The following is a 22694-nucleotide window of genomic DNA, read 5'->3' on the forward strand; positions in this document are numbered from 1 at the left end:
CGAGGATGAGGACCTCCGTCTTGTCTGAGTTCAGCTTCAGGCGGCTCAGCTTTATCCATTCTGCGACGTCTTTCATCCCTTCCTGTCGGTTGGTTTTGGCGGTGGCTGGGTCTTTGGTGAGGGAGAGAATCAGCTGGGTGTCGTTGGCGTAGGAGATGATGTTGATGTTGTGTTTGCGTGCAATGGTGGCGAGGGGGCTCATGTAGATATTGAAGAGGGTTGGGATGAGCGAGGATCCTTGGGGTGCGCCGCAGATGATCTCGGTGGCTTCTGAGCGGAAGGGAGGGAGGTGGACACTCTGGGTTCTGTCGGAGAGGAACGAGGGGATCCAGTCCAAGCCTTTTCCTTGGATCCCAGTGGTGAAGAGGCGGTTTATTAGGGTGCGATGGCATACGGTATCGAAGGCTGCCGAGAGGTCCAGGAGGATGAGGGCAGTTGTTTCTCCGTTGTCCATCTGGGTCCTGATGTCGTCGGTGACTGCGATGAGGGTGGTTTCGGTGCTGTGGTTGGCTCGAAATCCGGACTGGGATGGGTCGAGCGAGTTGTTCGCCTCTAGGAAAGCAGACAGCTGTTTATTGACGGTTTTCTGGATGACTTTGGCCGGGAAGGGAAGAAGAAAGATGGGGCAGAAGTTCTTGAGGTCTTTGGGGTCCGCTGTGGGTTTCTTCAGAAGGGCGTTGATTTCTGCGTGCTTCCAGCTCTCGGGGAAGGCGGGTGACGCGAACAAGATGTTTGTGAAGTTCTGGAGATGGGGTGCGATGATGGTGTCGGCTTTGTTGAAGATATGATGGGGGCAGGGGTCCGAGGGGGAGCCGGAGTGGATGGAGTTCATGACGTTGGTGGTGTCTTCAGAGCTGATGGGGTTCCAGGCTCTGAAGGTGGTGGTGGGGGTCGCGGGTTCGGTGACTTAAGGCGGAGTCTGGGGTTCGAAGCTGTCGTGTATATCTGTGATCTTTCGGTGGAAGAACGTGGCGAGGGAGTTGCAGAGTTCTTGTGATGGTTTGATGTTGTTGTTGCTGGCGCTGGGGTTGGAGAGCTCTTTGACGATGTTGAAGTGTTCCTTGCTGTTGTGGGTGTTGTTGTCTAGTCGCTCTTTGAATGATGTCCTTTTGGTGGTGCGGATCAGCTGGTGGTGTACGCGGGTGGCGATCTTGGGGGCTGTCATGTTTTTTGTAGTTCGTTTGTGGCGCCAGGTTTTTTCGAGGATTTCTTTCATTTTTTGAGGGCGTCTGTGAACCATGAAGTTTTCCTGTTGCCGGTCACGCCTAGGGGGTTCTTCAGTGGTGCAAGGTTGTCGACGCAGTTGGTGATCCACTGTGCGAGGTTGTGGGCTGAGTCGTTGGTGTCAGCGGTGATGGCTGGTGGGTTCTGGCTCAGCGATGAGAGGAGCTGGTCTGTGGTGACTTTGCTCCAGCATCTGTGGGGGATTTGTTGCGTGCGATGGTGGGAAGTATTCTTTTTGAAGGTGAAGTAGATGCATCTGTGGTCGGTCCAGTGTAGTCCGGAGGAGTGGCTGAAGGAGACGTGGTTGCTGGCGGAGAAGATGGGGTCGAGTGTGTGGCCAGCGATGTGGGTGGGGGTGTTCACCAGTTGCTTGAGTCCGAGGTTGGCGAGGTTGGCGAGCAGGGTGGTGGTGTTGTTGTCACTGTTTTTCTCCAGCTGGAAGTTCAGGTCCCCGAGGAGGATGTATTCTGGTGAGACTAGGGCGTGCGGGCTGATGAAGTTGGCGATGGTTTCGCTGAATTGTGAGCGTGGGCCCAGAGGTCTGTGGATGAGCGTTCCCCTAAGGGTGGTCTTGGGGTCGGTGTGAATCTGGAAGTGTAGGTGTTCGGCGGCGGAGAGTGTGTCTTCGGTGATGGTCATAATGTTGATGGTGTTCCTGTAGACAATGGTGATTCCTCCTCCGGTTTGGTTGACGCGGTCCTTCTGGGTGATCTTTTAGCCATCCGGGATGGCTATGGCTATATCGGGGGCCGAGGAGGCGTTCATCCAGGTTTCCGTTAGGAAGGCGACGTCTGGTGCTGTTGTGTCCAGGAGGTCCCACAGTTCGACGGCGTGCTTGTGGACGGAGCGTGTGTTGAGGAGGATGCACTTGAGGTGGTTGTTGTTGTTGCGAGGTCCGGTGGGTGGTCTGCAGGTTCGGAGGCAGGTGTATTTACAGGCTTGACAGGTGAAGAGTCCGTGGGTTTGCTTCGGGGTGGCTCGGTAGCAGGCGGTTGTTCATCCAGTGCCGAGTGCGTTGAGGGCAGCGGAGTCGTATCTCAGTCGGGTGCTTTGGGTGCGGCGGGGGCCAGGGTTTCTGGCGCTGGACACGGTCCAGACGCCGACGGGCGCAGACGGGCTTGCCTTAGGCGCACCTTCAGCACACCAGCGGCGCGTCCGCTGAGCGGTCGCTGCGCGGCCTCCATATAAGGGGCTGTGGGAGGGAGGAGCAGCTGGGAGGTGGGAGCGGGGTGGCGAATGGGGCAGCGGGAGCGGGCCGCAGGGACGCAGCGGCAGGAGAAAAGGTGGCACGGAGGGAAACTGGGGAGGGGGCACACGGGCAGAGATGAAAAACGAGGCAAAACAACAGGCCGAACAACAGTGAGCAGGGGCACAGAAGGAAAAACGGGGAGAGGGGGCACAGGGCAAAAAACGAGGTAACAGCAGTGATCAGCGGCACAGAAGGGAAAACGGGGAGAAGGGGCACAAGGGCACAGAAGAAAGAACAAGGCAAAACAACAGGCAAGATAACAGTGAACAGGGGCACAGAGGACTTACTCTGCAACAGCGAGGCACTAGCGGGGTAGCGCCACAGGAAGACCGTGTGGTGGCTGGGGGGGCGACCTACCTGCTGACAGGGTCAAAAGTCGCTCCCTTCAGCGCTGCGCGGCCTCCATATAAGGGGCGGGCAGTGGGAGGGAGGAGCAGCTGGGAGGCGGGAGCGGGGTGGCGAATGGGGCAGCGGGGGTGAGCCGCAGGGACGTAGCGGCAGGAGAAAAGGTGGCACGGAGGGAAACTGTAGAGGGGGCACATGGGCAGAGAAGAAAAACGAGGCACATCAACAGGCAAAACAACAGGCCGAACAACAGTGAGCAGGGGCAGAGAAGGAAAAACGGGGAGAGGGGGCACAGGGCAAAAAACGAGGCAACAGCCGTGAGCAGGGGCACAGAAGGAAAAACGGGGAGAGGGGGCACAAGGGCACAGAAGAAAGAACGAGGCAAAACAACAGGCAAGATAACAGTGAGCAGGGGCACAGAGGACTTACTCGGCAGCAGGGAGGCACTAGCGGGGTAGCGCCACAGGAGGACCGTGTGGCGGCTGGGGGGGCGACCTACCTGCTGGCAGGGTCAACACTGCCCTGGACAGATGCACCCCATCTGCCCGATACATTTCCGAGTTTAATGCCTGCAGCAAGCTATGCCTAATAGAACGTATCTGAGAACCTCCCAACAGTTTTGCTACCTCCCGATTCAGATTTCTCACAGATGTGTTCACAGTGGCTGATGGCACGTTGTCACCCACACTTTGCCTGTGAGCCCCTCTGACCAAAATATGGTGGTTTCTGGTAAGACCCTCCTTACCCATGAGAATGTAGAGAACAGAGACTCCTTCACCCCCCTCCTGCCCCAGGGAATCATGCTTTCACCTCCAGAGTGAATCACCAGCACGTCTGGAATGGGCATACCCTTGTCTAGCACACTCTGCAAATGGGCTGTGACATCCTCCAAATACTGCCCATCAATCCCTATCCAATTGTGATTGACTCCCTTGGCCCTTTGCGTTCTCTCTTCCCCGGATTTGCTGATCCATTGCCCTGCTCTGTGTATGACCGAATCTACACACCAGCATACCTGTGTCCACTGACTTGCAACCACTGCATGAGAGTCCAAGAAGGAATAGAAAGAAAAAGAGGGGCATAGTTACAAAGCTGCTGAACCCATACCCCTGCCTAAACTAGCTGTGGTCTAACGTAACACTCAAAGAAAGATGAACTTCATCTGCCCACCCTCTTGATTGTTTCCGATTAGAGTCCTAAATTAGCTGCTGTAGTGGAAGGCCCAATTCGGAATGAATGTCACATGAAATGAGCAGTCTCCTCACCCAACAGACCCAGTGCGCTCATATATAATCGCATGAACTGAAATCTTGTCAGCAGTATTCCGTCTTCATGCAGAAGAAGCATACCATCTCTGCAACCAGGCCTCATCTGCAAGAACTTCTCTATCAACACCCCTGGGCAATAACCTGCTCCCTGTACTGCTCTTAGCTGGACCCAAACACCTTTCCCTAGGGGGTCTGTTTTTGACCTTTTCACTCTAACCTGAAGTAAGTCAGCAGCCCCTACCACGTCACCCATGCTGATTCCCCCTTCCCTAGCCGCTTTAGAACTTGGTATAAGCTCCGATATCCGGAATGCCTCAAAAAAGGCTAAGGAATACGCTAATCTCAGCAGGTGCACTTCGTATGATGACAAACACACCTGCTTTAACCCCTTCCATGCTGATGATGGCCCCCAGCTGTCATGCACTACGGTGCTCGTGTGCTGATGACGGCTGGGGCCGTCATGAACCCGCCCACTCGCGATTCTGCCGCACAGGCGCAGAATCGCGGCTGCATGGAAGGGGTTAATACCCCCAAGATATTTACCAGCCTACTGGCATCTATGGGTCTCCTGTTATCCTTCACCCTTGGTGCCAGCTGTTCCCAACCTTTCATAGCCTGACTGACTCTGGTATCCATAGTTGGGTCCGTCACCCCTTTCAATCCCGTAAAGAAGGCAATTGAAGACAGCTGCCTCCAAACCAGAGACAGTGACCTTCCATTCTCTCATTGACGAACTATGAACATAAGCACCCCCTGGGGTATAAATTCCTTCACACACCCTGCTCCTTTAGGACTGCTAAGTATACCTGCCAAGCCTTCTCATACATACACTTAATCTTGGGCGCAACAGTAGCTACTATCAGGATGGGAGCAATAGGGCATCAAGCTTCCAAAGGCTTTCTGGGAAGACCGTCATCTGAACGTCTGCTTGCGGCCATCGAGCTCTGAATTCTGTCAACTTAAAATGAGACAGAGCATCAGCTACTGTGTTATCCACACCTGATAGATGTTTGGAAGTAAAATACACATTGCGCCTGAGGCAGCCCCACACCAATTCTTTTAGCAAACGGAGCACCCACGGACATTTTGCCCTTTGACTTTTGACAGCCAATACTACTGACATACTGTCCGACCAAAACACAATGTGCTTGTTTTCCAGCAAAGCGCCCCACACATGAAGTGCCACAATAATGGGAAATAAATCTAAGAATGTGATGTTGCTGACCAACCCCATCCTGACCCACTCCCCTGGCCAACGCTGCATACACCACCTTGATCCTAGCACTGCCCCAAAACCAACACTGCCAGCTGCATCTGTGTAAAGCTCTAGCTCACTGTTCACTTTTGCTGGTTGTTGCCAAATCACCAATGCATTGAAACGCACCAAGAAATCTCTCCATGTGGCCAAGTTGTCTTTCACCTCTACCGATAGCCTAGTGTGGTGACATTGCCTTGGCTAAATTCCTCGAAGAGACCCTGCCCGTGGTTATCACCTGCAGTGCACAATTGAGCTGCTCCACCAAAACCTGCAATTGGTGCAAGGTAAACTTGCGTGCCCCTAAACATTTGTCTACTGAAGTTTGAAAAGCCCTTATTTTGTCTTGGGGGAGTCTGCATACTCCGTCCACTGTGTCTATGTCAATGCCCAGGAAAGTTATGAGGGTCGCTGGGCCCTCCTTTTTTCCCTCCACCAGGGGCACCCCCAATGCCTCCGCTACATGCTGGAATCCCAGAAAGGCCTCCCGACAAGCTGACGAGCTAGGTGGACCCAGAAATAGGAAATCATCCAAGTAATGCACCACATCTTGCCTTGCCACCACATCCCGCACTGCCCATTCCAGAAAATGACAAAATGTTTCAAAAACTGCACATGCAATGGAACACCCCATAGACATACATTGGTCCATAAAGAAATTACCCTCAAACGTGAAACCTAGCAACCTAGTGTCTTCTAGGAGCACCGGCAGGAGGCAAAAAGCCGACTCAATATCTTACTTGGACATCAGCGCGCCCTCACCTAGCATCTGTAATTTCTGAATAATGGTGTCAAAAGTGGTGTAGCACACTGCACACAATTCTGGATCTAACCCCTCATTGACTGACAGTCCAGGTAGACTGGATAGATTATGAATGAAGCGATATGTCCCCACCTCCTTCTTTGGTACCAGGCCCAGTGGGAAACACACCAAGTCCTGACTTGGAAATTGCTGAAAAGGCCCAGCTACCCTCCCCAGCCCTATCTCTCTCATAATTTTCTCTCTGCCTGCTCCTGATTTCTTAGCACTGATTGCGCGGGGGAACTGTGGTGGGCAGGCCACTAGACGGGATATGGAAGACAAATTAAAACCTTGATACAAAAAAATTTGCTTCTGCCCGCCTCTTGTATCTGGCGAGCAGGTGGGCCAGCACATGCAGGTGTATGGGAGTAGGCAAGCTCTTATGATGGCAGGACAGGGCGGCCCTTGATTTGTGCATTGGCAGGGGTGCGCTGTTTCTTCAGTTTCCCCACTTTTTTGTAACACTTGTTCTCTGGGTGCCTGAGCATTCCTCAGAAAGAACATATGTGCTTGAACCTACATGCTGCTCCCCTATTACGTTCATTCTTGTTGAACTGCCAGAACATTTGCTTATTATCCCCCACTCCCCTGTCTCCCCAAAAGGAATGCGTGGGCTTGCTGACTGGCGCAGCTGAATAAAATTCCCCATGCCATATATTGACCCCCGCTGATCCCACACCACTTTGGGACTCACTGCCTTCATCTGCCTGAATTTAGTGTCATATTGCAGCCAGGTGGTGCCCTGAAATTCTGAAGCTGCCCCATGAATCAATGACATGTAGCTTATCAACTGGGCCGGTGGCTGGGAACTGTTCAACCATGATTGCTGCATAAAAAGCAAAACCCGTCACCCAGTTCTTTAACGACCAATCCACCCAAACTTTCTTCTGTTTAAATTCCCATTCTCTGCCTGCTCTGCTCTTCTCTGGGACCACACCCACATTGATCAGATCAAAAACGTCCACATATTCGACCCTGAAAATCTTTTCCTTGATTTCCGCCGGCACGTGCCAAGTTATACTTGCTGATGGTGTCACCACTGCCAGAGATGCCGAACCGTACAGCACCGGGCTCTGTGTTAGGGGGGTATGCGCCAACACCACTGTCATCCGGAGATACTGACGGCTCCCCTGTATTATTCACTGGTCCTTGTGCCATCTTAGCGACTACCACAGGTGATTGTAGTACTCCTCCTGACTGGACCTACACCTGAGCCACCCCACCACCTTGTTGCACGACTACTGGCACAGGAACCTGCATGGTAGTCATTGGAAACTGCGCCGTAGCCAGTGGCATGGCCACCACCTCCCGTTGTGCTGCCGAATTTTGCCGGATTTTGTTGGCTATTAGCCATGACCGGCGCGAGCACTGTGGCTGGCGCACTCACTCTGTGTAAGCCCCCCCACTGGAGGCAACACAACCTCTGATGGCCACTTCTGCGCAACAGCGCTAGAACCCTGCCTACTGTCCGTGCATGCCAGAGGCTGGCCCACTGCCTTCGCCTCACCTGCAATGTTCGTCCACGATTCCACGCCCTATTTGACGTTCTCCTGATGCGCATCCTTAAAACGTTTAGGAGTCCACCTTATGCGTTTTGGTAAAGAGGGATCTTGCTGCGAGCTCGTTCCTGCATCCTGAGCCAGAGTCTTCAGTGCCCAATCGATGCCGCCTTTCTTCGCAACCTCCCATAATGCAGACAAGGGTTGTAAAACCTCTACTGTCGCTGGGGCCTCCTTGCCACCCCATGTCCGATTTGGCGGCATCCTGCCCACTAAGAAAATAAAAGGATAGTTAAAGACTGACCAAGGCCCTTCCTTTCACCCTTTTGAGAGACCTTGAGCCTGCGAGCATCCATTCCTACATGCATGTCACACCCCCATGGGCCGAGCACTAGGGATACTTATTACCCCAGTGTCTCCCTGCGCAAAGCCCCTTATGCACAAAGGTGGAGACACACCCCCACCACAGGATACTCAGCATACTTACTAGCTGAATACCCCGGCATATTGTGCTCCTCCCCAAGCCCTTACCCTTCCCTGCCATGCATCTCATCACACCCCTTCTGTGGGAAGCGCTCGGTCTACTCACCAAACCCTGCCCTTCCAGGTGCCATGCTTGCATGTGTCATGCAACCTCCCTCTGGGCAAGGCTTATAACATCCTTTTATCACCCCTTTGTATTTTGCTTCCCCCCTACACAACCTTGATAAATGCAAACATGCGCTCCCCGGCTCATAAAGGGTCTGTGCGTCGCGTTTTTTAAAGCTCGCCCCCACCCTTCCTAAGGACTCCCGCTGCCAATGCTTCACACCATCAGGCTTAGCTCTTGAAATTAACTGGCGCACCACACCCCTTGGCCCACCCTACATACCACAAGCCTTGAAACTAAAACATCCCCCGGGCTTGTTCCATGAACCTACTTTATTATCTTTGTGTTTGACGACCACCAAACTCCACCAAGGCAGCAAGACGGTATATCGCGCCTCCGTTCCTGCTGCTCAGCATATCCACCACGATTACCTGCAAACGCACTTCGCACCCCTTCTCCTCTTTTGGGAGAGAGGGGTGGGGGGAGAGTGAGCAGACTCAAAAACCCTTGAAGTGTGAAAAAGGCCGCTTTATTGGAACAGGTGCACATTTACAAATACACAAACTCGGCAACCGCCTCACAATCTAAACCACAACCCAAGTTTTTGTTCGTTTTATTTCAAACCCCAAACCCCGCCCCCACCCCACACCCTCCATCACACCCACCCCCACCCGTACATACCCAACACAAAACCATACAAACCCCAATAACATTATAACATTATAACATCACCTAATAAATATAAAATATTACATCTCCGACTATAAACCAACTGATCATATCCCCCGAGCCATATTCTCCGAACCCCACCTCAATCAGTCTGAAAAATCCCCAAACAAGAACCGATTACAACTAACGGGTCCAACTTGGCCCAAAACTGACGATCACATAGCAAAACCGCCACGCACCTGTCCCAAGCGACAAAAGAACAACGTAAAAACCCCATGAACACATGTTTCAAACAGCAGCCAAAAAAAAAAAAATAAATAATAGAAAAAATCCCCTAAAAAGGGGGAGGGAGGGAGGGACAAAAAATTCTAAGCTCAACCGGCCACCAGGTCACCAAGCCTAAAATGGTGCCCGGAGCGAGGAGCCCCGCCCATTTATAGGGGAACGCACAATACAACTAAAACCAGCCCAAAAAACGCCCAAAAAGAACTTGCTAGAAGAAATACCCCCACCCAGATCTCCCAAACCGCCCGGGGGAGGAGACCTCCCGGGGGTCGGCTGCCCTCCCCCAAGCCCCCCTTGGGAGAGAGGGGTGGGGGGAGAGTGAGCAGACTCAAAAACCCTTGAAGTGTGAAAAAGGCCGCTTTATTGGAACAGGTGCACATTTACAAATACACAAACTCGGCAACCGCCTCACAATCTAAACCACAACAAGTTTTTGTTCGTTTTATTTCAAACCCCAAACCCCGCCCCCACCCCACACCCTCCATCACACCCACCCCCACCCGTACATACCCAACACAAAACCATACAAACCCCAATAACATTATAACATTATAACATCACCTAATAAATATAAAATATTACATCTCCGACTATAAACCAACTGATCATATCCCCCGAGCCATATTCTCCGAACCCCACCTCAATCAGTCTGAAAAATCCCCAAACAAGATCCGATTACAACTAACGGGTCCAACTTGGCCCAAAACTGACGATCACATAGCAAAACCGCCATCCAGAAAGCCGTGGGGTGAAAGACTGATACGGAGAGAGCCCCACCTTTCTGCCCCCACACCGACCTAAAACAGGGGGGGGTGGGTGGGGGGGGTACGAAGGAGACCATATAAGAAAAAAGGGGGGGAAACCAAAACTACAACACCGACTACCACTTATTCACCAACAAACTGTTGCACCGTCAAACAGCGAGATAGAACCTCCCGCAACTCCAGAAGATATAGGTCCATACCCATACGGGACAAATGTACGCCGTCCCCCCGAAAAAATTCCACCGCATCATATTTAATGTCACTATGAACGATGCGACCGAAACCCAGGTCCCTACAAAAACGAGAAACCTCCAGATTCACCTTCCTCCGGGATTTATCCACCGCCTTCGGTTTCACCGCATACCTCCAAACCCTACGCGGCACCATTTCCGTCCAAATGACATGACAACCCGACCACTGGCTGTGTAATAAGGCCAAATCCTTTTTAATTGCCCGGAGCAGGACAACCCCTTTAACAGAACCCATGTCATTTTCACCCAAATGAAGCACCAGAACATCCGGGCAAACTCCCCCTACCAACCAAGAATTCAAGGCAGGGATAAGTTCTTTCCATAACATACCCCCCCTACCCTTCCAAACCACATTAAACAAACGATCATTGAAACCCAACGATGAACCAAAATAACTCTGACGAGCTTGAACTTGAGCTCTCTTAATGAAGGAATGGCCCACGATCCAAACTGTAACGTAAGCAGCCCGAGGACCAGCCACAGAACCTGTAAAAGAAAACAGAATCAGACAGGCAAAACAGATGAAGACGCCAGCGCTCCAGCAGCCTCATTACGAACATAGCGCCGAAAACAATCAGAAGTCCAGCGCCCCAGACCCATGATGTCCTCCCTCGACCAGCCCCTGTTGAAGGCCTCCGTGGCCGCCCCAATCCGAAAAGAGTGAGTACCGTATAAAGACCCATCCAAACCAATATGTCGCAGCGCTTTACGCAGCACCATGCGCAGTTGATAATTTGTCACACAAGAACCATTAGCATGGCGAAAAACTTGAAGATCCAAAGGCCCACCCGACAGTTTCCTCCAACAAATAGCCCATTTTAAAGGGCACGTTTCCGGAGGTGAAACCGACTCCAACCAGACACCCTTACCCAAACTCCTCTGATCCGTTTTGGAGTGTGAGAGCCAGATGTGGACCCCCCGCTCCGATATTTGAACATCCCCCCACAGAAGGCCAGGAGAGGACCTGTTGCCAAGCAATTCAGACACACGAAAGGCTCCAAAAAACATCCACACCATCAACGTGGCAAACAAACACGCTTCCACTCGGTCAGTACACACAACCGGGAGAACAGAAATAACCTGAAACAGCCTTTGCCAAGACAAAGGGGATCGCAAAGTGCGAATAGCACCACTCTCTCTAGACCACCCCTCCAACATTCTCCTACCCAACTCCCCAGCCGACGGAGAGTAACCCCACAAAAGCTTACCCATGAAAGAAACGCCAGCCAGTTTACCGGAAATAGTAATTCTAGACAACTTCTTATTCATCAAAACCAAAATGAACTGTACCACATCCTCCGACCGTTGCCAATCCAGTTCCCTCCAACAAGCACCCGACTCCAAAAATTCCTTCCAGGCTAACTCATACGCTGTCCTCGTGGAAGGAGCCAGGGAACCTAAAACCAGGTGAAGGACCCGGTGTTGCCTACCGTCCACAGGTGGTCCGGCATGAGAGTCGGCTCCTCGTCTGCCTCCAAAGCAAGCCCACGGAATCTCTCCCACTGTGAACGAGACAAAGCATCCGCAATGTCATTGTCCACGCCAGGAACGTGCAGGGCCCGAAAACAAATATCATGTTTCAGACAACCCAACACAAACACTCTCAGAAGTTTCAAAATCTGGGGATCTCTGGCCGACTGTTTGTTAATCACCTGAACCACAGCCATATTATCGATCCGAAAGAGGACCTTTTTGTGGGCCAACTCCGCCCCCCACAGTGTGACCGCCACAACCACAGGAAAAAGTTCCAGAAAGGCAATACTTCTACCACCATTCTTCCATTGCATGGGCCACTGTTGAGCACACCACCGTCCTTGCCAGTAGAGACCAAAACCCTCACTACCAGCGGCATCAGAGAAGATCTGTACCTCCCAACCCCAATCAACCTCCCAACACAAAGGCACACCATTGAAGGAATGTAAGAAGAAGACCCACATGCGTAAGTCCTCTTTCACCCCCGCAGACAGTCTCACCCTATGATGTGGAAGGGAATGACCAGACAAAGCTCTGCCCAACCGCCTACAGAAAGTCCTACCCGCCCGAACCACTCTGCAGGCAAAATTCAGGTGTCCCAGCAAAACCTGTATCTCTCTCACAAACACCTTCTCTTTCCCCAACATAGTTCCAACCAGCTCAAGCATTTTCTGTTTCTTGTCCAATGGAAGACGAGCCTGCATCAAATGAGAGTCAAGCTCGATCCCCAAAAAAGACATGGTCGCGCAAGGACCCATGGTCTTCTCCGGGGCCAATGGCACACCCAAGTAACTCATCAATGATTGAAACGATGTGAGAGCCGCTTGGCAAACCAACGAATTGGCAGCACCCACAAAAAAGAAGTCGTCCAAATAGTGAGTGACAAGGTCATGGCCACTCTGTGTAGTAAACCACCATTGAAGAAATGTGCTGAAAGTTTCGAACAACGCACAAGACATGGAACAGCCCATTGGCAACGCCTTGTCCACGTACCATTTTCCAAGGAAATGGATGCCCAGAAGACACCAGTCTTCAGGATGGACTGGAAGGAGCCGAAATGCGGATTTGATGTCGCATTTTGCCATCAGAGCATCAGGGCCCGCAGAGACAACCAGCTGCATGGCTACATCCACCGATGAATAAGATACCGATGCAGCGTCAGTGTCAATGAAATCATTTACCGACCCACCTTCAGGCCACGATAGGTGTTGAATGAGCCGGAACTGACCAGGCTCCTTCTTGGGGACTACACCAATAGGGGATACGATTAGGTTCACCAGAGGCCAATCATCAAACGGGCCCGCCATTCGACCCTCACTTACTTCCTTGTCCAATTTCGACTGTACAATGTCAGGGTGTTCGCTCGCAGACTTCAAATTCTTGGACCAACGTCTTAAACGTGGTCCTTCATACCCCAAACGAAACCCCGCCTGAAAACCCAACAACAAGACCGACCGCAGCTCGGCAGGCTCATAGTCCCGTAAAGCAGCGGCCAATCGAGTAACATTAACCGGCGTACAAGCCTTTGGGCCCAGCACCGGATGAAGACTTCCCTCCCCTGGGAGCTGAGGGTTGCTGTGGTGGCACGAAAGTTCCTGAACTCTGTTGAGAACCCTGGGGCCCTGGAGTCCTAGGACCCCAGCAACGGGATAATGGATGACTCTTCCTCCCACATTGTGAACATTCGTGACGGAATTTACAGAACTGTCTAGTACAGGTTCCGGTATTAAAATCCCAACACGTGCCGGTAGGCGACTGGGTAGTAGAGATGGCCCCCACCCCTCCCCGGGTGGGACGGGACTGAAAGGGACGATATAATATAGGAAGACCGCTGGCTGTAAAAATGGTTTTACCAGAGGCAGACGACCCCATCGTTTGCTGCCAAAGGTCAGAGTCCAACTCACCCCATTTCGCCTCAGGATCCCAAGCCATACGCGCCCTAAACTCCTCATCATATTGAGCCCAAGCATAATCATTCCTAGTTAGCTGAGCCTTACGGATAACATCCATGTACTTAAATAAGGACACGCAGCGCTCAGGGAATTTTTCACAATAGACGCTGGCAAAAATTAAAAAGGCCGCCGTCCAATTTTCTATAGTCAGAGGCACTTTAGGGCGTTTTGCCAACTCAAACTCCTCCTCCTTGGAACCCTCTTTAGCACGGACCTCCCTGTGGAGCAATTTCAACAGTTCCACATACTCACCATTCCATATCCTTTCCTTCGTACTGAGCATCAAATGAGCCCCCAAAGGCTTCGTAACACCCATGTACGGCAACTTTTTGATTTTAAGTTCTTTACTGTGAAGTACATTTTTCGTAGTGCCCAAACCAACAGTGGACGTGCCACTATCCACCTTTTCACTTGTATTGATATCATCCCCGTTTGTACCTACACCTTGATCTCGTACAACACGTCCTTTATGTAATTTGCCATCCTTGTCAGTAGATATTAAATCAACACCAACACCAATAGACACCATATTGGGCCGCACGGCCTGAACCACATTCTCACCTGGACGTAAAAGAGGCGGTTGACTGGTTTCCGTCCTCCACGCCGTCTGTGCACCGTCGTCCGCCCTCCGAGGAGCCCTCACCGCGGGGCCGAGCACTCGTGGCCTTGACGATTCCACACGACTCCGAACCACTTGGTCCTGTAATATATCACGAGAAACATTAACATGCCCCCCCCCAGACACCAACTCACGAACTTCGCCCTCTTCAGGGCTATCCTCATCATAATCTAAAATGAGTGATTCCTCCAACTGAGGGGGGGCAGGGACAACCACTGAAGTCTGCCTTGACTCCACCGTGTTTGAACGACCATGGGCCTTACCAGCCCTCACTCTGGACCTAGGTGGGGAGGACGACTGAACTCGTCTATACATCCCCCCACCAGAACTACTGACAACCTGTTGACTTCCAGAAAAAGATAAACCAGTAGTATAACCACCACGTGGCACGAGAGAGGTCGTACGTAACCCGCTCCCATGTACAACGCTGGAATCCACCGCTGAGGCCGGGAAGGTCGTGCCGTACCCGGAGGCTACGCCCATGTTGAAATCCCTCGTTGGGACCATCGAGGTCGTAGTAAACCTGCGTGTGATGGCCGCGGCGGGATCCCTCGAAGGTATGGGACGTGCCACGCTAGGCTCCACCCGCACTTCTCCTCGGCGTACCCGGGCTGCCTGCCGCCCTGCCAAGTCTGCTGCCGTAGGTCGAGCTTCTTCCTGTAAAGAAAAAGGCCGGACTGGTGTGCCGGGACCCTCACAAAAACCAACTCTATGTGCAGAAGACAAACCGCCAACAGTAAAACCGCCACCCCTGCCAGACACCATAAAACTTCCAGAACTAACAGCACTTTTTCTTTTTAAAGCATCGCAAAGCCGAGGAGACGGCGGACAAACCTCCTCATCCGAGCTACCATCCAACACAGCCTGAATAATCGGCGAAGCCGTTCCCTGAGGATCCCAACCCTGAACCCCCCTAACAGCAACAGCACCCCGAGATGCAGGCCCCGAAACCACCTTCCTACCAGGACACTGAAACTCCCCCGCCAGCCTATAAAAAGACCCCTCTCCCTCCTCACGTTGCCGAACAACATCCTCTCCACTCACTACCCCCCCGCTAGGAAGGTCTCCCACCACCTCCAACTGGCGGTAACTCCCCACCGACCCGCCCGCGTCACCCAAATCCCCACCAGGTATCAGCATGTCAGACCGCCCAACACCCTCTCCCAAACCCATCTGGGCCCATTCCCCCTCCCCCAAGGAACTGCAACCCCCGGACACAGCTTCCCCCCCAACAGATCCCGAGGGAGAGAACAATAACGGACTCTGCATATCCCCCCCACAGCACGCCACGGCCCTCAGGCCCTCCAACTCCAGGATTCGATACCAAAGAACGCGCGATGGGCACACCTACTGCACCACCGTCAACCGTTAACGGGACCTGAACCACAAGGCGGCGTATAACGCTCAAAGGAGCGACCACCTCCTGCATGTCCTGACCCGAAGCACCCCGTAACGGTTGCTGCGCCACAGAAACCACATCCAAAATGGCCTCCGCCCGCCCCGTCTGTGTGACGTCAGTCCCCACCCCCGCGGAGGCAGAAGCCGAACGCCGCGTGCAACCACGTTGCCTGGAAGCACGAAGGCCCCGCAAAACGGGAGCAGAGGCTGCTCTTTCCCGCAAACCCACCTCGGAAACCTCCCCCTCCCCATGAGGAAAACCCCCTTCCCCAGCCACCTCCAACAACGAGGAATCCAAAGAAACAGCCGGATCAGAAGAACTAGCATCACTCCCCCGACGGGCCCTGGAACCCGCCCGCCGAGTCCTGGAACGACCCCGCTCACTTACCCCATCCTGCCTCCGACGTTTCGGAGAGTAACATGCTGCCACCACAGCCGACACCCTCGCAGAGGCCTCCCGCTGGGGGCGTGGGGTCTCAGTCTGACCCCGGTCGCCAATGACCAGATCCAAACGCCCCGCCTCGCTAAGTAGGCGAATAGCCTCCAACACTCGGTAATCCTCACCAGACATGACCACGAATCAGAAAGCACAAGGAAACAAGACAAAAAATTCTAAGCTCAACCGGCCACCAGGTCACCAAGCCTAAAATGGTGCCCGGAGCGAGGAGCCCCGCCCATTTATAGGGGAACGCACAATACAACTAAAACCAGCCCAAAAAACGCCCAAAAAGAACCTGCTAGAAGAAATACCCCCACCCAGATCTCCCAAACCGCCCGGGGGAGGAGACCTCCCGGGGGTCGGCTGCCCTCCCCCAAGCCCCCCTTGGTAGGCCCGAGGCCGCAAACAATTACCTCACGCGTAAAACATTGCCCACACTGGGATTCAAAAGAAACAGTTCCCCTCTCCTTAAAGGACAGCAGAAACGATAACAGTTATATTATCTCTGCCTCACCCGTTCTTTAATGTGGAGGTCCTGTAATGTGTTTGCCCGCGCCCTGATAGCACTAATAAATCACTCCTCCAATAATACGAGCTCCGTTTACTCCGATATCCCTTCACAATTTCTATCACCCTTGCCATGATTCTCAGCATAAAGAAATGCAGTTCTTTTTCTAGCAACCAGGGTCGATCACCAGCAGAACTACCCCGTTCCACAACTACTGCATGCCACTAAGCAGTCCCCCGCTACGCCGTGAGGCCCCTCACCTGAGTGAACAACCGCAAGCACCGCCAGGCCAGCCAGTCCACCCCACGCAAACTGCTCCAGCTGAGACCCTTCAGCAACCCCCAGAGGCGACAGGAAAAAGAGAGGGCTACTCCCTCGAGTCCAGGACTTTTATTAACTTCGGGGAGGGATCGCCAGCGCACCTCCCTGCCTTCTCGCATTTCCCTGTGACCCTCCTTTTGACCAATTCCCAGGTAACAAAACTATTCCCTATTGCCCGAAATCTCACTAAAGTCACCCAGCCCCTAGGTGCGGGGGCGCCTCTCATTGTTGTCATATGGATTCTGTGAGTTGGTGGACACATATCAGTATCTAAGGGGTAGATGTATCAACATACCCCTTTGCGATTTCTAAATAGCGATTTTTAAGGAATTGCTATTTAGAAATCGCAAAATGGCATGTATGTAAAAATTCGCATTTTTTTTGCGATTTCTTAATCTTCCCTAATTGCGAATTCGCAATTAAGGAATAATTTCCCATTCATTCCTATGGACAAGGAGGCCCATAGGAATGATTGTGAAATAAATCTCAATTTGCGATTCACAATTTGCTAATCGCAAATTGAGAATAATTTCAAGGGTGCAGGGGTGTCTCAAGGACACCCTGCTGCACCCCTGAAATGTACATGTGTGTGCATATGGCGCACATACATGCCCTATGGGCATGTGTGTGCATCACATGCCACCTTCAAAAATGCCAAATTGTGCATTTTTAAAAGAATTCGCAAATTACCATCAACTACAAGTTGGTGGTAATTTGCGATTTCTTAACCAAAATTCGCAAATGAAAAATGCTACATACATAGCATTTAAGGAATCGCAAAATTGTGATTCCTTAAATGCTATGGCAAAATAAGGAATCGCAAATTTTTGCGATTCCTTAATTTGCGAATTTTTGATGCATGCCAAAACATGCAAAAAGACCGTTTGTGATTCGCAAAAAATCCCTTTTCGATTCGCAAATGGCTTGACACATCTAGGCCTAAGTCTTGACACGTAGAGGAATTAAGCGGGCACTAGGATGTTAGTGAGGTTCACACAATTACATACCCTGAAATTGTAGGCAATGGTTTTGGTAGTATAAATGTGTAACAATGCAAGCATTGAAAATGTGAATCAACGAAGTGAGCTGCTAAAATCTTGACATTTGAAAGGTTATGTTTTAATGCTCCATTTTTTATTTTAGAAACAGCAGCCGGAGTCTTGCATAGCAACTCGGGTATACTGAAAGGAAGGTGTGCCTCTCACTCTGTTGTTTTGATCTGTCTATAATTGTTAAGTGTAGGTGTTTCAGCCCGGGTCTGAAGCTGATTTGAAATGTAAATACATTTGCAACACTTGAACGTGGGAAGATTAATTAGCACATCTATTTCAAAGTGAAAAGCTGCAGAAACCCATCTGACAAAACTGTGGGAAAGGCAGTGTTGTGTTGACAAGTAACGGAGACTTTCCAGGTGGAACTGAGCTCAATACAAGTGAGCGTGTTTCTTTAAACCCATCAGCAAATGGGGTAAGGTGGAGTTTGAAGGGTTTCTCAATGGTCATTGGTTCTTGACTTAGCCTCCATTATGATTAGTGCACAAGGCCACGATTATTGAATTTTCACTGATTATCCTTGAGGGTGGGCATTCAGAGCATCCACAAGAATTTCCATAAACTAGTGCTTGCTTTTCCTCAAACGTAGCCAGTCATGGGGGCAAGCTTCTCTCCTAATATTGTTCCACACTTAGGTCTTTATTACGAAGGCGGTCGGACAAGTATCCAACCGCCATTTTATCGAGCAGGTGTCCATACTACATGCCGGTGGTTACACCTGCCCAAATACAATGCAACCGCCACGCAGGCAGTTGGAAAACTCTTTTGCATTGTGGCTTGTGCTGCAGCCCTAGAAAAGGCCCGCCCGGGGCCGCAGCACAAGCCACAGTGCAAAAGAGCAGTTTTCAAACATCCATGCACCAGAGTGCCGGGACCATGTGATAACTGGCACATGTTGCATGGATATTTAGGGGCCTCTTGCCCCCGTAAAAGGAGGCCAATGTGAACAGGGGCCCTGATAGGGGCCTCCAAAGTCTCTTTCAGGGTGCCTGTTCATGGCGGTGGGATCGCCGTGAACAGGCACTCGGAAAGATATATTCTAATCCCAATGCCGGGACCTGCACAGGCACCATCCCTTTCTAGGGATTAGGAATTGAACCGTTGTCCCAATGGGCTCCTTGAGCCTGTCGGAGGCGATGGTCTTTCCCCCAGCCTTACTCGCTTCGATAACAGAAATCGGAATCCAGTGGTCCGGGCAACGACTTGTCGGGAGCAGTCCCACCGACATAGGAATCAGCCCTTTACTATCACCCTGGTTCTCTTTTTAGCTGTCTACAAAGTCCTTACAGTATGTTGCATCTGTTTGTCACAACTGCTTCTGCTCCTCATTTCTACTACTTATGATGCTTCTCAATGGTCCTCAAATTCTTTCTCTGTTTGTGAACAATTTTAACATGGGTTCCATTGGAACGTAGTTGCTGAGTTATAGTTGGCATTTACTCTAAAGTCTGAACTTTGGGTTGGATGTGCTATGTTGGCTGGCTTCATATTAGTTATTTGTGCTGTTGTGTGAGAGAGGGGCTCCTTCAGAGTCAAAAGTTACTTCATCAGTCAGGCACGGTGCGTGCCCCAAACTTTCAAGGCTCTTCAATGCCCCTGTTAATGGGTCAGTAGAGTTTTTTTCTGCATATGTATCAAACTGGGAAATTTGCCAGCGGCTCAAGTCGAATAGAGGTAATTTGCATAATGATTGTGTCCATACAGAACCCATCCCTTCTGGAGCATTAGAGAGTGGTCATTCCATGTGTTACGGAACGGAGAGATGCACATTGCCACCAAAATGTTGAGGTGGTCATGGTTTGATTAAATGGGTTGAGGCCGCAGTTTCTTGCCGAAGTGTGGGTGTGGCCAAGTAGATTTGGGGGAATAAGAACTCCAAGTCCTGATATGGCTTTCGTTTTCTTGTGCCCTTATCATCTAGTTGGCTTTTATGACTATTTGCTTTTTAAAACCTTTGTGTCACTGAATAACTTGCTTGTTTTTAAGATTTATTGTCACAGAATACTTGTGCGTCAAAAATCACTTACCGGACAGAACTGCCGTGCACTCAGCGGAGCCAGCGCTGACGTCACACGCGTTCTCCCCCTCGCGCCCTCCCGCCACGAGCGGAGGCCACGCCCCTTTCAGGCCACGCCCCCCCATCCCACAACCCCAGAGCACCATAAATAATGTGCAACTCTCGGTCGCGCAGCGGGCGAGCGCAGCGGGCGCGACGATTGCGCGCCGAAGGCGCGCCTAAGGCAAGCCCGTCTGCGCCCGTCCGCGACCGGCCGGGACTAGGGGCTACACCCCCTACAGGTTCCAGCCCATCTGTGGCCGATACCATTCGCTACAATCGTAACGAACTACTAGCTCTTAATAAAACCTCCAGGGCGACCAAACCGCACCCATGCATCCAAACCGGCCCTGGTCTATCCTATAGACCTATCTCATGCCGCTCATGCCGATGGACTAGCATGGGCCAACTCCCAACGGATCATCATACACTCCCTACCAGCAACCAGAGGGAACTAAAATGCCTTTATTTCAATGCCAGATCTCTACCTAAGCATGCATTAGACATCTGGGACATATTAACATCTAAGACCCCGGACCTGGTCTTTATCACCGAAACGTGGCTATCCGACGCCAGTGCTCCAGACCTGGCCAACGCCCTCCCCCCCGAATACAAAATAATCACACAAAACAGACAAAGCAAAAAAAAAGGAGGTGGAGTCGCTGTGATCTTTAGAGACCACCTAACATGTCTCACGGATACAACTACTACCTATCCTGAACATGAGTTACTGCCATTCAAAATTCTCGCAGAGAACCTCATTATATTAGCAGGTGCAGTTGTCTATAATCCGCCAGGACAACAAACCAGCGTCAGCGCCAAACTACTGAACCAACTGCTCCCATCATGCCTGAAACACAAAAATTACATGGTCATTGGGGACTTCAATGTCCATTATGAAAACACCAATGCCCCTGGATCGACACAGCTAAAGTACGACATGGAAATCCTGCAACTCAAGCAGCTGGTCGAGGGCCCTACGCACATAGCAGGGCACACCTTGGATCTCCTTTTTACTAACATTGAGTCGACCATCATTAAGGAAATCCTCCCCCTGTCCTGGTCCGACCACTCCATGCTATCATTCTCTTTTAAACTTCCCAGTAAACCCGTAAAGACTACACCCACTCCCACCACCACCAACAGAGCCTGGAGACTAATCAATGACTCCAACTTCCAAAATCACTTTCGTGAAATAGATGTCTCCCTGCTAGACGACTCTACTATTTGCAATAACGTCACTCTGCTAGAAACCGGAATCCGCTTAACGTTGGACAAACTAGCTCCCCTGCGTGAAGTAAAGAAAAAAACATCCACCAATGAAAAATGGTACACTCCCATCCTCAAAAGCCTTAAAAGGGAATGTCAAAAAACAGAACATCAATGGAGACAAACTAAAGACTCTGAAACCAGAGCTAATTATATCACCAAGCGGAGACAATACATCCTTGCCATTCGAGAGGCAAAAAAAGCATTCTTTACGCAACGAATTAACGAAAACCACAACTCCACAAAAGAGCTGTTCAAAATCGTAAAAGAGCTCAGCAATCCATCTAGTACCTCACAAACCCTCACCCCCTCAACTGAGGCTTGTGAACGGATCAGCACCTTCTTTTCCGAAAAGATTAACAAAATTTATTCTACCTTCACCTCCTCCCATCCCACTATCCCATCCGACAACCATGACGGACACTCGCCAACATCCGACAGAGATAACGCCCATCTAGACGCAGGCCATGCCCCACGTCTAACTAACTTCCAACCACTCTCCGAAGAGGAGGTGTTAGCGGTTCTTAAAACAATCAAATCCGGCTCTCCTGCAGACCCCTGTCCGCACTTTGTGTTTTCAGAAATCGCACCGACACTCTGCCCCCTCATTACCAAACTTTTCAATCAGTCCCTCACCTCCGCGTCCTTTCCAGAATCCTGGAAACACGCATCTGTAACCCCCCTTCTGAAGAAAGCCGGATCCGACATCCTTAACCCAGAGAACTACAGGCCAATTTCCCAGCTCCCCTATCTCTCCAAGGCTTTGGAGAAAATGGTCAATTCACAATTGTCCAGATACCTGGAGGACAACTCACTTCTGGACCCCACCCAAACCGGCTTTAGAGCAAACAACAGCACCGAAGCAACGTTGCTGGCAGTGTCGGACAGTGTCAGATGTATCACAGACCAAGGGGGATCTGTGGCTCTGATACTGTTAGACCTGTCAGCAGCGTTTGACACGGTGTCGCACGACTGCCTACTAAAAATCCTCCGGTGTAAAGGAATACAAGCCACAGCGTTAAAATGGATCAAATCATTCCTAAGCAACCGCACCCAAGCAGTGCATATGGGCCAATTCCATTCAAAACCCCGTCCCATCGGCTGCGGGGTCCCACAAGGGGCCTCACTAAGCCCCACTCTCTTTAATGTCTATGTCTCATCTCTGGCTGACATTGGAAGAAAGTGGGGCATCGGCATATGTTCATATGCCGACGATACACAGCTGATGGTGACTATGGACGAAGGGTCGGCAACAACTAAGGAAAAACTACACAGTTGCCTCTCCGAAATGGCAGATTGGATGCGCAACCACTGCCTTAAACTCAATGCCGGAAAATCAGAAATATTACTGTTCGGAGGAGCTAAACTATCATGGAATGATACATGGTGGCCACCGTCATTGGGAAC

Source organism: Lissotriton vulgaris, chromosome 3_1 (genome assembly GCF_964263255.1).
Source record: "Lissotriton vulgaris chromosome 3_1, aLisVul1.2, whole genome shotgun sequence".
Classification (NCBI taxonomy): domain Eukaryota; kingdom Metazoa; phylum Chordata; class Amphibia; order Caudata; family Salamandridae; genus Lissotriton; species Lissotriton vulgaris.